The sequence below is a fragment of the Pseudonaja textilis genome, chromosome 2 (genome assembly GCF_049901715.1).
Source record: "Pseudonaja textilis isolate UNSWEBS1 chromosome 2, rPseTex1.2, whole genome shotgun sequence".
Lineage (NCBI taxonomy): Eukaryota > Metazoa > Chordata > Lepidosauria > Squamata > Elapidae > Pseudonaja > Pseudonaja textilis.
Window position 1 is genome coordinate 41,593,388 of NC_141991.1, and position 17,754 is coordinate 41,611,141.

Genomic DNA, 17,754 nt, shown 5'->3' on the forward strand with positions numbered 1-17,754 from the left:
TCACAGGGGTGCCTTCCGATGCAAGCGTCTCCAATTTGGCGTAAGTGTTGCCCCGGGTATTTTTCAATCCCTCATGGAGCGGATTTTGCAGGGCCTCCCTGGTGTAGTACCCTACTTCGACGACATCTTAGTCTCGGCCAGGGACAGACCCCAACTCTTCCAAAGAGTTCGAGCTGTGTTAGAGAGGTTCAGACAGCATGGCCTCAAGTTGAAAAAGAAAAATGTGCCATTGCCACTAGACAGGTGGACTTTCTGGGTTATAAAATTGACGCCTCTGGCATTCACCCCCTGGAGTCCAAGGTTAAGGCAATCCACGAGGCACCCACTCCAACCTCCAAAACTGAACTACAGGCGTTCTTGGGGCTATTGAACTTTTACGCATCCTTTTTGCCCCATAAAGCATCAGTAGCTGAACCCCTACACAGATTACTGGATAAAAAGTCACCGTGGCACTGGGGGCACAAAGAAGACCATGCCTTTCACTACTCACGTCAGAGGCGGTACTTATTCAATTCGACCCTAACCTCCCTTTAGTACTGGCAGCAGATGCCTCCCCTTTTGGAATTGGGGCGGTACTAAGTCACAGGCTTCCCAATGGCACCGAGGCTCCCATCGCCTTTTTCTCAAGGACGCTCTCTGCAATGGAGCGCAATTACAGCCAGATCGATAAGGAAGCCCTAGCAGCTGTTGCAGCCGTGAAAAAATTTCACGAATTCCTTTTTGGCCATTTTTTCGAGCTGGTCACGGACCACAAACCCCTCCTGGGCCTACTAGCCGGGGACAAGCAGACCCCTCAAGTCCTCTCCCCTAGGATGACAAGGTGGTCTCTCTTCCTAGCAGCCTACTCCTACAGACTTATACACCGCCCGGGTAAAACACTGTCCCACGCTGACGCACTCAGTCGCTGCCCCTTGCCTGCCCCGGCTGAAGACCCTGCTCCTGTCCACGCTATTTTCGAGATCGCCCAGTTGGACCTACCCATCACTGCCCTGGACATTGCTGCTAAAACCAAGGCAGACCAAACACTCGCCCAGGTGCTCGACTGGGTGAGGAGGGGGTGGCCGGGTGGCAATGTTGATAACAAATTCACACCTTTTAAGACTCGCATGCAGGAGTTGTCAAGTCTGCAGGGCTGTCTACTATGGGGCACTCGAGTGGTCATCCCGGCCTCACTGCGTACCCGAGTTCTGGAAGCATTGCACGAGGGACATCCTGGCATCGTGAGAATGAAGGCGTTAGCACGCAGCTACGTGTGGTGGCCGGGTCTAGACGAGGACATTGTCAATTGGGTAAGTTCTGCAGCATTTGCCAGGAATCCCGTCCTGCTCCCCCATTGCCACCCCTACTAGATGGGAAAGCGCCAGCGCTCCTTGGTCCAGAATTCACATCGACCTGGTCGGCCCTCTGCATGGGAAGATGTTCCTAGTGGTCGTGGACGCCTATTCCAAATGGATTGACGTAGCACAGCTATCCACGACCACCACACTAGCAATCACCAACGTGTTAACACGCCTGTTCGTAACGCACGGGCTACCCGACTCCATTGTCTCCGACAATGGCCCACAGTTCGCATCGACTGAGTTCAGCCGTTTCGCTGCCAACCTGGGTATCCGCCACATTTTCACAGCCCCATTTCATCCTGCCAGTAACGGATTGGCTGAAAGGGCCATCAGGACCACTAAAGAAGCCCTGGCAAGGTTCAACAAGGATGACTGGCACCACAAACTCTCGCGGTTCCTGATGAGCCAGCACTCAACTCCTTGTTCAGTCACCAATAAGTCCCCAGCTGAGCTCCTGATGGGCAGGCGTCTGAGGACTGTATTGGACAGACTACACCCACAATACTGCCCTGACTCTCCCCTCGCTTCCACATCGGGGTTAGACATTTTATCTTACAGGAGCCAGTTTTCGCGAGGAACTTCGCTGGAGACCCCCTGTGGATCCCGGGCGAGATCGTAGCCATCACCGGGCCGCGGTCGTATCGGGTCAGACTGGAGGATGGCCGCGTCTGGAGAAGGCACATAGACCAACTGCGTAGACGCCTCAGCACCATCGCCAGCAGGGACCCAGAGGCACTAGGACGAGGGAGGCTTCATCCTCAGCCTCACATCCACATCACGCCCGGCGATCAGTTCACACCTACAGCCGGTTCCGAAGCCCGAACACAGACAGCGGCGCCCAGACAGTTGACCAGTCCGATCCAGTCTACGGGAGCACATCCCCAGTGATCAACCCTACAAGCCCCGGGCAGGCCCAAACCGAGGGGCACACTGGTGACACTTTGCCGACTCTGCCTTCCCAGGCAGACCCCGGACGGACAGACGATGTTCCAGAGCTACGCCATTCCGGGCGCCAACATAAACCTCCTGCCTACCTCAAAGACTATGCATGTTCGCATCTGGGGGAAGGGTGTTATGTCCTGAGAACTCTAGGAGTTCTCACTCAGGTCCACTCACTTTGTGTGGGCGTTCTTCCCCCTTTCCTCATTGGTTGGTTCTCCCCAGCAGCCAGCTATAAAAGCAGGCTGCGGGGTCCAACCAGTTGCTGATTGCTGCGAGCCAGTTCCAGGCGTGGCAAGCACGGTCAGCCCTTTATTGTTATAATAAAGTATTGTTGCACTCATGCTCTGGTTCAGCCTCTCATTGCTCAAACTTAACACTCCCCACTTGTTTTTATTACAGGGGCTCATGGTTTTTCACAGTCAGGATTCTCTGATTAAAATTTATTAAATCCCACTCAATTAAAATTAAATTAAACAGATTACCAGGACTTTACAGAGGCTAGAGGAACTGCAGAGGAAGAAGTCCCAATGTTGGTCATCTGCCTTCCCCATTGAATTCCTGGCTTTTCAGAGAAGAAAGACAAACAATACAAGGATTCACAAGATAATTTAATGCAGGAGCATTAGAAATGCAATTTAATTGTAATACATGAATATCTTTTGACTTTTAGATGCTCAGAATTGGGGTGAATGTGCTTTAACCTATTCATAAAGGAATTATATGGCTAGATTTGCTTTTACAACTAAGCATTTCTTCAGAAATGAAACCTATTTCAGGCATTAGTCCATCCACTTCCATCCCATCCAAGAGATGAAGTCTATTTTCATTGGTCTTATATCTCCATCCATGCATGAAAGTCAGGTAATGAAAAATGTTCTGCAGACCAGATTAGCATTCTCTGGACAGGGACTGCAGAGACTTTGAAATTCAAGAAACTAATCAAATAGGAAAATCTCTGTCCGTAATATTTTGCTTTCCTTTACAGTATTCTCTTTTCCTCATCTTTTTATTAAGCTTGTTTTTTATCTATTAACATTTTTAATTGGCTTAAATCCTTCAATTGTCTCCCTAAAATTCTACCAGTAAGTTAGAGAGACAGCATTAAGACACCCCTCTTATTCTAAGGGTATTTCACAAGGGTTTGTACCATCTGGTATTTGTAAAAAGTACAACTAAACTATCTTTTTTAACATTATTTCTAGGATGGAGTTTCTTGAGAAAAGGGTATAGCAAACATTCACATACAATCTTATGCACAAAATCTAATAACTCGGCAACTTTTTCAATCTAACATCAAATCATGACATTAATCCATCACAATTCTTTTTGCAAAAAAAAAAAAAACTTCACAAAATAAGAATCCATATGTAAAAGCTTTCTCTTGCTAGCCATCAAAATGATTAAACCACAAATGGATTGTGACATGCTATAAAATGGGTGAATGTGTACCAAAATGACAAATGTGGTTCAAATGTGTGGACTGATGCACTTTGGAGCAAAGCTTGTTGGTGAGATCAGAAGTCAGTCTGAGCTGGTGTGATGAGAACTCTTTGAGTCATGAGAAAGAATTTTAACCTAGGTAGCAAGTTAAAAATAAAACCTGTAGAAAGAAAATTTTAGAAGTAGACACCCCGTTGTGACACCATCTTGACTTATTTTTTAACCATACCTTGTGGATACTTCTGCATCCTACAGATCTCTTTCTCCCAACTTGTAAGTTATCCATTCACATTTCCATGTTTCAACTGGCCTTTTCAACTCTTGTGGAATTTGAAGCATAGCTTATGTTTCCATCCACATGTTCTTTTCAGGTTCTTGTGCTGGCCATTTCTCTTCCACTGACTGTGTTTGCTTCCTGTCAGATTGGCTTCCTGTCTCTTTTGCTAGCACCCAATTTGTTAATTTCAAGTTTTACTTTTGATCTCCTCAAACTGCAATTGTTTATCTTTTATTCCCAACTGTTTTCTTCACTTCTATTAAAGATGTAAAAATGTGAAGTCCTGACCCTGGATGATTATCTTTGAAATTCCCATAGCATTCCCCCACTCCAAGCGTGTTTTCTGATAGCCATGTCAGATTCTAGCTGTAGTTATTTAATTGGTCATGTTTATGAGTAGAACAATAGTGTACATTTACCAGAACCATATAATTAAAAATGACAGATTTCCTGTGTACTTCAGAGTTCTTTTGACTCGGCTGTATATAGCCACAGGCCAATCTAAGACTATGTTGTTAGAAGTTACCTGGACTCCCTAATGGACCATGGAAAGTAATGGATCTTACCATTCATTAAAAGGGAGAAACTACCATAACCCGTGTTCCCTGTAGTCAATGAATTTTCAAAGGGACTCTCCGATGAGAGAGCTTCTGAATCTGATCAAAGCACATGAAAATTAGCAATAGTCCTTTTTTCTTACATAACTAAAAAAACACAGTGAAATCAAAGACAAAATTCAGTCAGCCACCCAGAAAAATCCACCATTTCAACATCAAAGATTAATGTCCTGTTTGTATCAGAACATTATTATTATTATATATACAACAATGTGAAATCACAGCTACCAGTTCTTTAGCTGCTATTGCCCCTCCTACACATAGATCATCAGGTGTGGACATTGACTGGCATACTCCTACTTGACTATGTCTTTAAAAAGGGGTGGATGGGATTTGCCTGCAGTTTTCAATCTCAAATTAAATGAAGGTATTAATGCCTTGCAAGTTTTAATACAGGAACTCAACTAGAGCTATAACTAAAAATCAGCCCAACCCAAACTTTCTAACTATACCCGTAGCTAGGCTTTTATTTCTATTAGACTTGAAAAATCTATCCTTAAAATGTAAAAAAAGAAAAAAACAGACAAAGTCGATTTAAACCACTAGTGAAAATTTTCCCTGAACAATTGAGGATAGAATTCATTGACTTCTCATACCGATAGTCCACTTAGTTTTTTTTTTTAATTTTATTGGTTTTTAAAAACAAACATAAACAAACAAAACATCAAAACATCAAACTATCTTCCATAGGTGTACATACAGTGTGCTGGTTGGTTTACAAATTGTTTTGTGCTTCCATTTCATAGTCTTCAATTACAATTACATTACATATAATCTTATATTGTCAATCAAAAATTAAATACCTTAGTATCATTATTAATCAATCATTTGACTATACTTTTATTCATTCATGTTTTACAAGATAATCATAATTTACTTAGTTTATTGTGTAACAGTTCATATTATCATCCCAAATCTAAAATCATTTTGTAGATATAATAAGAAAGAAATACATCTTTATATATTTATTATTTCCTAAAAGTCTACATATTTCATTACTGTATTTTATTGTCTAACCATTGATAGAAAATATCCCAAATTTTATAAAATTGTTTATCCTCTTGCTCTCTGATTTCAAATGTCAATCTACTCATTTCAGCACATTCCAATATTTTCTTAATGATTTCCTCCTGTGATGGTATTATCTCATTTTTCCAGTTTTTAGCAAATACAATCCTAGCTGCTGTTAATACATTTACAATCAGGTATTTCAAGTCTTTACTGTATATTTCAGGTAAAATTCCCAATAAAAATATCTATGGTTTCAAGTCTATATGTTTTTTTGTAATTTTTTCCAACTGCATGTGGATTTTAGTCCAATATTTTTTAGCATCCTCACAAGTCCACCACATATGGTAACATGAGCGAGGTGTCTGATGACATTTCCAACATTTTTCAGATTTATTCTTGAACATTCTTGCTATTCTTGTCAGGGGGAAATGCCACCTCTAAAACATCTTATACAAATTTTTTTTATATGCTGTTGACATTGTCATTTTATAATGTTGAGACCACAATTTTTGCCATTTCTCTAAATCGATCCCATATCCAAAATTCTTCCCCCAAGCAATCATAGTTTCTTTAACTTGTTCTTCTTCTATTTTAATTTCTAATAAATATCCATACAATTTTTTAATCACCTTTTCATCAGTACCTGTCAAAATCTTATCTAAGTCAGTCAGTTTATCATAGAAACCTTCTGTTTTAGAATCTTTATCATACCTTGAATGTATTTGCGCATATGAAAACCAATTCATCTTTATACCTTGTTCCTCTAGTTTTTGCATAGATTTAAGTTCACCCTTTTTATTCAATATTTCACCATATCTAACTTTTTGTTCCTTTTTGTATATTATAGAATAAGAAAATGCTTCAATAGTCGATAACCAGTCTGGAATTTTCAAATAACATTGTCTTTTAATCTTCTCCCAGTTTAACCACAGAGACTCCTGTGTATAATGTCTTCTAAAATACCCCTGTGTTTTTTCAAGTCTTTTATGCTCATCCTCTAGCGCCTTAGAGGCTAGTCTTTTCATAGTATTCCTTTTCCTTGTATAGTCTATTATCAAGCCTCTAACATATGCCTTCATTGTATCCCATACATTCTGAATTGATATATCTTCTTTTTTGTTTTCTCTAAAGAAAAAAGTCAATTCTTTCTCCATCCACTGTGTGAAGTCTTTTTCCTTTAAAATAGTATTATTTAACATCCATCTAGATCTTCTTTTTTGTCATTTCCATTTAATTGTCATTGATCTGCCCAAATACTTGTTTCAATATTTATTTCTTGAATGTTGGTTATTAATCCTGTTGACATCCATATCATATCTATTCTGGAGCATGATAAGTGTCTATTTGAATAGAAGGTATATTGTTTAGTTTTAGCATTTCTTTCTCTCCATGTATCTTTTAAGTTTATTTCATCTATCATTTTAAAAAAAGATTTAGGGAGAGTCTTTCTGTTTTGCTTTATTGTTTTCTGTGCTGTATAGTCCAATATATTGTCTACAATTCCATTAAAATCTCCCATCATAACTATATTAGCATAGTCCATATGTAATTTTTTGTAGAATTGTTCTTGTTTGTCATTCGGGGCATAAATTGCAATCAGGAGTGTTTTTGTATTATTGTCCATTATTTCCACCATTAGTATTCTTCCATCATCAATGGTATAAATCAATTTTGCTAGAGTGGTCTCTTTAATATATAAAACCACTCCTCTTTTCTTACATTGTGTCAAGGAAGTAAATATTTTCCCTAATTTTGGCTGTATCAGCAATTGTTCATATTGTTTTTTAATATGTACTTCTTGTAGACAAATTATATCAAATTTTAATTTTTCTAATTTATGACAGGTTTTCCTTCTTTTAACAGCTGAATTAAGTCCATTTATATTAATTGTAATCACTTTTTTCTCTTCCATGGTTATATTTTATAGTTAGGTTTAGCAGCTCTTCTAGATCTTAGTTCACGTTGTTCTTTGGCTTCTAACTTTCAACCTACTGCACCTTCTTCTTTTTCAGTTGCCATTTGGCAGTCCTCTTGGAATTTAATTAGTGAGATCTCTTTTTCTGCCTCTTCCTCTTTCCCTCCAAAAAATTCTGTATAAAATAATTCCGCTTTCTCAATTGAGTCAATTCTATGTCTCTGTTTTTGCCATGTGAACATTAAACCTTCTGGAATCAGCCATCTATAATTCACCTCTTTTTTAAGTAGCATTTTAGTCAAGAATCGGTATTCTCTTCTCATCTCTCTCACTCTTCTGGGTATTTGTTTCAAGACCACAATCTCCTTGTCTTTGTATTTCAATGTTTTCTCTTTTGCCACTTGCAATATTTGTGTTTTAATGGGTTTCTTTGTAAATCTAATGTGAACTTCTCTTGGTAAGCTATTTCTCATCGCATATTTTGTGAAAACTCGATAAACCTCATCTATTCCATCCATCATCTTCTCTTGAGTTATTTCCAAAGCTTCAGCCAATATTTCTATCATTATCTCAGCTAAGTTTTGTCCTTTTTCTTCCTCTACGTTTTGGAATCTAAGATAGAATTCTGATCTATCCATCTCCCATCTCAACATACCACTTTTATCTTGTTCAACCACCATTAATCTATTATCAATATCTCCAATCTTCTTGTCTCTTTGTTTATCTTCTTCTTCAATTTTTTGGAATCTCTCATCATACTTCAACATCATTTGTTGGATGTTCTCCACTTTTTCATCAGTTTTCCCTGGTCTTTGTTCAATGTTCCCTGTTCTTTATTCAATGTTCTGTGTTCTTTGTTCAATGTTCTCTGTTCTCTTTTCAATATTCTCTGATCTTGCTTGAATATTTTGAATTCCTTGCATAATCATCTGCAGAGTCACTTTTTCTTGTTCTTTTTCTTGCTTTAACATTGTCTGTATTAAAGGCTGTCCTCCAGATGGTGGAGAGGAAGAAGTAGAAGTTGAAGAACCAGGAGCTGTAAATTTCCTACTCATTTTAAGCAAAAACCTTCTAAACCTTAATCCAATTGTGAAGTAACCAATTATAGTTCAAAATAAAAATAGTAGAAAAAAGAAGCCCAATAATAATAATAAAAAGAAAGAAAAAAAAGGGAGGACAAAATTTCTTGTATACTTTAATCCAATCAATAGTTAGATGAAGAAAAAGGCTTAAGAAAAAAAAAGGAAAAAAAAAAAGGAAAAAGGAAAATTCTTCAGGTTCTTCAACACCTTAATCCAATTGAAAGGTCTCAAATAGAAAAAAGTGCATAAGAAACCAGAAAGGTATCCCAGTAATAAATCATGCCCCTCTAGAGTCAACAATCTAGTCTTTCTTAATGTTATCCAATCCTTAACCCACATTAAATTTGCAGCTTGGTAATACAACTCCCAATTCGGGAGGCCAAAACCTCCTCTAATTCTAGCATCTTGCAGGAGTTTTAATTTTATTCTGGCTTTCTTACCTTGCCATATGAACTTCAACACAATTTTATTTAATTCTTCAAAGTAATCTTTACCAAGCCTGATTGGTATGGTTTGGAATAAATATAAAATTCTGGGTAAAATATTCATCTTGATTGTTGATATTCTACCTATCAATGACAATTGTAGATTTTCCCATTTTTTCAAATCAGATGCTATCTGTTGTTTAAGTTTGATATAGTTATTCTCTTTCAATGTAGTACATCTTGACATCAAATATATCCCCAGATATTTGACCTTATTCGTAACTTGAATTTTCAATAAATCTGCCAGTTCATCTCTTTGTTTTAATAACATATTCTTTGTCAAGATCTTTGTTTTATCTTTGTTTATTTTCAAACCAGCCATCTCACCATAAATCTCTATCTTTTCCAGTAGCTTTAAAGCTGTTCCTAGAGGATCTTCCAAAATAAAAACCAAATCATACGCAAAGGCTTGCAATTTAAATTCCTCCTTCTTAATTTTCATTCCTTTTATATTTGGATCCTCTCTAATGTTTCTATTCAGCACTTCCAAAGTCAATACAAATAACAAAGGTGATAATGGGCAACCTTGTCTTGTGCCTTTTCTTATATTAATAGAATCTGTAAAATCTCCCTCTATCATCACTCTCGCCGTTTGTTTGTCATATATGGCTTCTATTGCTTGAATAAATTTTCTAGCAAAGCCCATCTGTTCCAATAACAAAAACATGAATCTCCAATTCACATTATCAAATGCTTTTGGGCATCTAAAAATACCAAAGCCATTTGTTTTTCAGGGTGTGCCTCATAATATTCCAAAGTGTCCAGAATTACCCTCATATTATCCCTAATTTGTCTCCTTGGCAGGAATCCATTCTGGTCAGGATGAATAAAGTTATTTAGATATCTTTTGAGCCTTTCTGCCAAGATGGAAGCAAAGATTTTATAATCTGCATTCAGTAAAGAAATAGGTCTATAGTTCTTAATTTGTGATGGATCAGCCCCTTCTTTTGGAATAAGTGTGATATAAGCTTCTGACCATGTTTTAGGTATTTTCTTATTTAACATGGCTTCATTCATAACTTCTAACAATGGAATGCTCAACAATTCTTGTAATGTTTTATAAAATTCTGCCGGGAGCCCATCTGGGCCTGGTGCTTTTCCATTATTCTGCCTATTAAGTGCTTCCATTAGTTCCATCATTGTTATGGTACTTTCTAACATTTTTTCAGTCTCTTCAGGTATCTTGGGTAGGTTAGCATTTTGTAGATAAAGCTTAATTCTTTCCTCATCAAAATCCTCCTGTTTATATAATTGTCCATAAAAGTCTTGAATAATTATATTTTTCTCCTTATTACCATAACAAATTTGACCTTTATCATCTATTAACTGTACTATTCTCCTAGATTCTTTCTCCTTTCTCAATTTGTATGCTAGCCACCTACCTGGTTTATTTGCATCTTCAAAATAATTCTGTTTAGCACTTCTAATTTTTTGTGCCAACTCCTCTTTCTCCGCCTGACCCATCTTATGTTTAATTATATCCATTTTGAATTTAATATCTTTTTTTCTGTGGCATATTCTGCAATTCTTTTTCCAGTTTTTTATAATCATCTTCTAAAGCTTTAATAGTTTGCCTCTTCCTAATATTCTATTCTTTTCTGTGGTATAAGGGAACCAAATCGCAGGGCTATTTTAGAAGGCATTATATAAGGGAGTCTTTATGGTTGAATTGGGAGAAAATTAAGAGAAAATGTTATTTGAAAATCCCAGTCTGGTTATCAACTATTGAAGCTTTTTCTTATCCTATAATATATGAGAAGGAACAAACAGTTAGATATGGGGAAATATTGGATGAAAAGAGTGAACTTAAAACAATGCAAAAACTAGAAGAACAAGGCATAAAGATGAATTGGTTTTCATATGCGCAAATACATTCAAGGTATCTTATAGATTCTAAAGCGGAGGGATTTTATGATAAATTGACTGATCTAGACAGGATCTTGACAGGTACTGATGAAAAATGATTAAAAAATTATACACTTATTTGTTGGAAATTTTATTAGAGGAGGAACAAGTTAAAGAAACGATGATTGTTTGGGGGAAGAATTTTGGATATGGGATTGCTTTGGAGAATTGGGAAAAATTGTGGTCTCAAAATTATAAAATGACAATGTCAACAGCTTATAAAGAAAACTTGTATAAGATGTTTTACAGGTGGCATTTTCCCCGACAAGAATTGCACGAATGTTTAAGAACAAATCTGAAAAATGTTGGAAATGTCATCAGATACCTGGCTCATACTACCATATGTGGTGGACTTGTGAGGACGCTAGAAAATATTGGACTAAAATTCGCATATGGTTGGAAAAAATGACAAAGACACATATAGACTTGAAACCAGAGATTTTTTTATTGGGAATCTTACCTGATATATATAATAAAAATTTGAAGTATTTGATTGTAAATATATTAACAGCGGCTAGGATTGTATTTGCTAAGAACTGGAAGAGTGAGAAAATTCCATCAGAAGAAGAAATTATTAAGAAAATATTGGATTGTGCTGAAATGAGCAAATTGACATTTGAAATCAGAGAACAAGAAGATAAACAATTTTATGAAGTTTGGGATCTTTTTTATCAATGGTTAGATAATAAAACATAATGATAGAATATTCAGATTTAGCATAAAAAAAAACTTTTTTTTTTCTTCTTCTTAATATTATCTTTATAAAACATTATTAAGGTAGATTTGGTATGATCTTATGATTTATTGCAAAATAAATTAAGCAAACTATAGTTATCTCGTTAAAATATGAATTAACAAAATTATAAATGATTTTTTTTTTTAGTGATGATATTAGGTTATACAATTATTGATTGATAATATGAGCTATTATGTAATATAATTATACTAGTGACTAGGAAATGGATGCACAAAAAAAAAGTGGTAAACCAATCGATGCACTGTATGTAAATTTATGAAGAAGGATCTTTTTATGTTTTTTGTGGTATGTTTATGTTTATTTTGTTATGTATGTTTATGTTTATCTTGTTATTAAAAAATAAAAAAAAATTATTTTAAAAAAAAATAAAGCGATCATATGCATCCAGAAAAAAAAAAAAAAGAAACCAGAAAGGTAGATGAAAAAACAAAAATACCAGGAAAGGAAAAAAAAGGCTTTCCCTTTAAAATAAAAAGCAAACATAGAGATTGGACTTCCAAAGAAAAAAAGAAAAACAAAGACAAGCTTCAACAAAGCCCAAAAGCCATATAATTATTACAAAAAAAGATAAAAAGAAATATAATAAAGCTGGTGAGGAGGGATAGCGCAACTTAGAAAAAGTAAAAAGGGCACACTGCACTTTGTTTAATTATCCAAGGCTCTTATTATAGCTCTCTTCTCCAAAAACTTATCACCTTTCTCCCCCCTAAGTTTCAACACCAGACTCCAGATGTTGATAGAAACCCAGAAGAGCACCTGCAATAATACTCTCCCATGCTCTTCCTTCCATCTTATCAAATAGCAATGTCCTTGAAAAAGAGTCTCAGTTCTTTCTTTCTCAGCTTTGTCTGGTCACAGGGAAATAGAATATTTTCAAGCCTCTAGTTGGCAATGTTACAAAGTTTCTTTCCTCTCACTTTCCCCCTCCTATCTGAGCAGGATATAATAAGAATTAATTTTAAAAAAAGAAAGAAAAAGGCATTTTTTTAAAAAAGAAATAACTAAAGGGAGCCTCTAGCCTAAAATATTACAAAATCAAAAAGGAGAAGAAAAAAAATAGATATAAATGAAAAAACCAGTCCAGTTTCAAAATAGAAGATCATATATAGAAAATCCAGCAATGAGGAAAAAACAACAACAACATTACTTTGACATTCCTGTTTAGAATCGCCGCTTAATCACTTCTGTCAAAATTTTTACAGATTCTTTCTTTTCCTTAGGGCAGGGGTGTCCAACCTTTCACCTTCCCTGGGCCACATTAGAAGATGAAAATTTGGTTTGGGCCGCACATAAAATAAAATAACAGTAACGATACCTGATCATCCAAAAAACCCATAGAAAACATAGTTAACATATTAAATTTATTTGGAAATGAAGTTAGTGAGATGTTTTTATTATTAATTATTTATTAAAAATTATTTATTTTTTATCACAGTTTTTTTATCATGGTTTATTTTCCGGCCAAATTTTGCGGGGAGGGGGAGAAAGCTCGCCCGCCTCGCACCTATCTCTCCTCCTGCAAATGGCCCGGCTGGATGAGGCAGGACTGGAAGGCAGAAGCAGCAGCAGCGGCGGGGGCAGAAGCAGCGGCAGGGGCAGTGGCGGCGGGGCAGAAGCAGCAGTGGTGGCGGGGCAGAAGCGGAGGCGGCGGGGGCAGAAGCGGCAGTGACGGCAGGGGCAGAAGTGGCAGCGGGGGCAGAAGTGGCGGGGCAGAAGCGGTGGGGGCAGAAGCGGCGGCGATGGCAGTGGTGGCAACAGCAGGAGGTGGCGCTCGGACGGCGCCTGCTTTTTCTGTTGCTGCTTGGCCTGGCGCTCGCCTCGCCCTGCCTCGCGCCTGCTTCTCCTCCTCCTCCTCGCTGGCTCTGGCACGAAGGTTGGGGTGGGCACTGGGCCGCATTACAAGGTGACCTGGGCCGCATGCGGCCCTTGGGCCGCAGGTTGGACAAGCCTGCCTTAGGGTGTCCTTTCAGATCTTAGAATAAAAAAAAAGTTCTCACCAAACCGGCACACTCTCTCTGTTCTCTTCCGTTTCGGAGCTGTCCCAACTTCAGCAGCTTTAATGGCTGCCTCCTTGCCGCTGGCAAGAAGAGCTTCTCCTGGATCTACCAGGGACTTTGTGGTATCCCTGGGATCGACAGGATGCGCTCTTCACTTTCACCGTCTCTTCAGGACAGTTTAGATCCGATAGGACCGTCCAGGAGCAAAGATATCGGCAGCGATCTCAGACCTCCAAGATCGCATGCCGTGTCATCACGACGCCAGCTCCACCCTCCAGTCCACTTAGTTTTTAATAAATCATCTGGGCCTGACATTTGGGCTGAGCATTTCTCAGCGCAGGTCAGCAATGAACCCAGTCACTCAATTTCCCATGAGTTATCTCTTATGCCTGGAGAGCCTCCTTCAGACAAGTCCCCAGTGTCTCTAGCTGAGTTCATTCTCCAGATGAAAAATAAGGTGGCTTGATCCTTGTTGAATAATTAAAGATGGATCCTGATTGATGAGACCCAGTATTGGCCTTTTATATTAACTATATCAGCCTAATTTCAGAGACTGGATCCCAATCCCACACCCACAATGACCCAGTTCTGACCTGATTAATTAGTATCTAATTAAGAGTACTCACCAAATTAGGTCAGACATGACAGTCAGAGTATATAATGGGAGAATCAGGGTGTGTGCTTGAAGCTGTAATCTTGACCTTTTTAAAAAAAACCATGCTCACTGACACTCCTATCTATAGTAGAAACCATTTGACTGAATTATCCAGGAAAAGTTCTGGAACTGAAAGTAAAGCAAGTAAAATTCAGGCTGAGACATCCCACTTGGTGCTGTCTTGCAGAACCTAGCATGAAAAATACACCAACTGATCAACTAATGAAAAAATAAAATATTGATCTAATGATGGCATTCAATTGATTCTCCAAGGGCAGACTTCAGGTGAAGCTGACAGTGTCTTCCAAGATGCTTCTACTTTTTTTACCAGAGAACCAGAGAAAAATACTCTAATGCAAGATATATGTATCTTAGGCTACCTTTTCACTCTGTTTCATAAAGGAATGACACAAGGTTATATACTTGTCCCATTCCCTCTTATTTTTTAATATTAATTCCCTAACTCGGTTCTGGAAGAAATGGTATTATACCTACCCAAATTGGAAAACACATTTAATTCAGTTCGGAACACCATCCTCTTCTTTACAACTCAAAGGGGCTGGAGGCAGAGCCTGTGGGTCTTGCAATAAATTGCACAGAGAAAAGTCTTGCCATCAACTTCCCTAAGACAAAATTAGTTTATTTAAAGGCTTGTCAGACAAATGCATCATTGAAAATAAATGATGCCATCACTGGATAAGTCAAAGCCTTTAAATATCTACCATTATCTTCAAATATCTGTGGCTTCAAAGCAACAGTAGACCCAACCTATAGGATTGCAAATGGAACCTTGTTTCACAAGCAGTGGAAATTTATTTATTTAGCATGTGGCTACAGTGTCAGGCAAATCTACAAATACTATAGACATGATGCAGCCCTGACAGCCTAAATTGCTAATTCCTTCTGTTCAGCACTTGCATGCCTATACTTGGTGCACCACAGGGAGCAAGCTAGCTTACACCAGCTGACCAATGGTGCAAGAGTTGCTGCTTTCTGGGCTCCTCTGCCAGTCTTGCCTCATGTTGTGTTGCCTCACATCTGACCTGGTCCAGTGCCAGCAGCTAGGTTTTTCTCACTAAAGTGATACCCATTTATCTACTTGCAATATTTCATGCTTTCAAACTGCTGGATGAGCTGGAGTTGGGGAGCAAGCATGGGAGCTCACCCCATCTGGGCTCAAACCTCTGGAGTGCAGACCATTTCTGGCCTGCAGTTCTAGCATCATTAAGCCATTGTGCCACCATATCCAAATGGAGTGGAGTGCAGTGAAGGTGACAATTACCCACATGCTACCATTAATTCTATTAGAACCAGAGCGAGTTGGTATACTGTTGGATGAGTTTCAGATAAAGATATCTGAAAATGAAACAGTCCAATGAAATTTTTAAAGATCAATTCTGCAAGAAATTCATATGGTTTCCAATTTTCAGTATGGCAGGAATCAGGGCTCATTTCCATAGGACCCAATATGAGGTTAAGTCTACTCAAGTTCTGGACTGAATTCACCTTCACAAAAAGGATATTTAGTTTTATTGACTTTCTTGGATGACTTTTATTTAGCCTAAAAAGTCATATTGACTTCAGACTTTCTAGTCTCCTAATCCATCATTAATTTAGTTCTCTAGGGTACGAAAAACAGTGCATCCTTCATATTGATTTTCCTAGCGATCAGAATAATATGGGGGAGGAGAGTCTGAGAAGGAGAAAATGTATCTTCATTAGCTACTTAATTGACATTTTAAATGTCTCATTACAAAGGAATTCCCCCCTGGCAAAATATAATCCTTTACCTTGTTGGCTAACAGACAACAGATACCTTCACTAGTGCATCACAAGACAGCTATACCTCTGTCAAATGAATCTGTCAGTCATATTTTGCTGCATTGTACCTTTGGCATGCCTTGCACACAGATTTAGTAACTTGTTTATTGTCAAACTATGATAGCTGCTCTCATGAAGAGAAAATTTGCCTTCTCTTGGTTATCAAGATTCCCCAAATACCTAGGAAAGCTGCCATGATTTGCACAATTGTCATTGCTGATTAAGAGCATTATTACACATTAAATGTCTTTATTTATGTATACCACTGGTAGATTTTTTTTAATTTCTACTATCTACGGATACATTTTTGCATTTTATGATTTACATATTTTGCTTCATTTTTTTATTCTCCCTTTTTAAATTTGTATTGTTCTTGCTATTTTGTTCCCAACATAACTGAAGCTATCATCATCAACAACTACATCCAAAGAAAATGACCTGCATTCCATAAATAACCTTTTCTAGATAGTGGAATGTGACTTTATTTTATTTATTTATTTATTTATTTATTTATTTGATTTGATTTGATTTGATTTGATTTGATTTGATTTGATTTGTCAATTGCTTACAAGATAACAGGTATAAGTATATACATAGTTATGAATACATGAAATGGGTACATATAAGAAAAATAAAAGAAACAATAGGACAGGGATAGTAGGCACGTTGGTGCGCTTATGCACGCCCCCTACAGACCTCTTAGGAAAGGGGTGAGGTCAATAGTAGACAGTCTAAGGTTAAAGTTTTTGGGGTTTGGGGAAGAAACTACAGAGTCAGGTAGAGTATTCCAGACATTGACCACTCTGTTGCTAAAGTCGTATTTCCTGCAATCAAGTTTGGTGCGGTTAACCTTGAGTTTGTATCTATTGTGTGCTCTTGTGTTGTTATGGTTGAAGCTGAAGTATTCATTGACAGGTAGGACATTGCAGTGTATGATTTTATAAACCATACTTAGATCAGGCCGAAGACGGCGTAATTCAAGTATTCTAGGTCTAGAATTTCAAGTCTGGTGGCATAAGGTATTCTACAACGAGTAGAGGAGTGGAGAACTCTTCTTGTGAAATATTTCTGGACTTTCTCAACTGTGCTAATATCAGATACGTAATGTGGGTTCCAGACTGATGAGCTGTATTCGAGTATTGGTCTAGCAAATGTTTTGTATGCTCTAATTAGTAGTGTGATATTACCAGAGAAAAAGCTATGTAGGATTAGGTTAACAACTAATTGGCTATGTAGTTACAGTGTGCTCTAGCACTTAGATCATTGGAGATGAGTATTCCAAGGTCCTTGACAGAGCTTGGATCATCAACAAGGTCTTGACTATTCAGCCTGTATTTTATTTTCTGATATATATTTTTTTGCCCATATGTAAGACAGAGCATTTATTTGTTGAGATTTGAAGTTGCCATTTGTTTGACCATTCTGATACATAGTCAAGATCTTTTAGAAGGGTAGCAGTATTGTCTGTGGTATTGAACAGCTTTACATCATCAGCGAAAAGAACACAGTT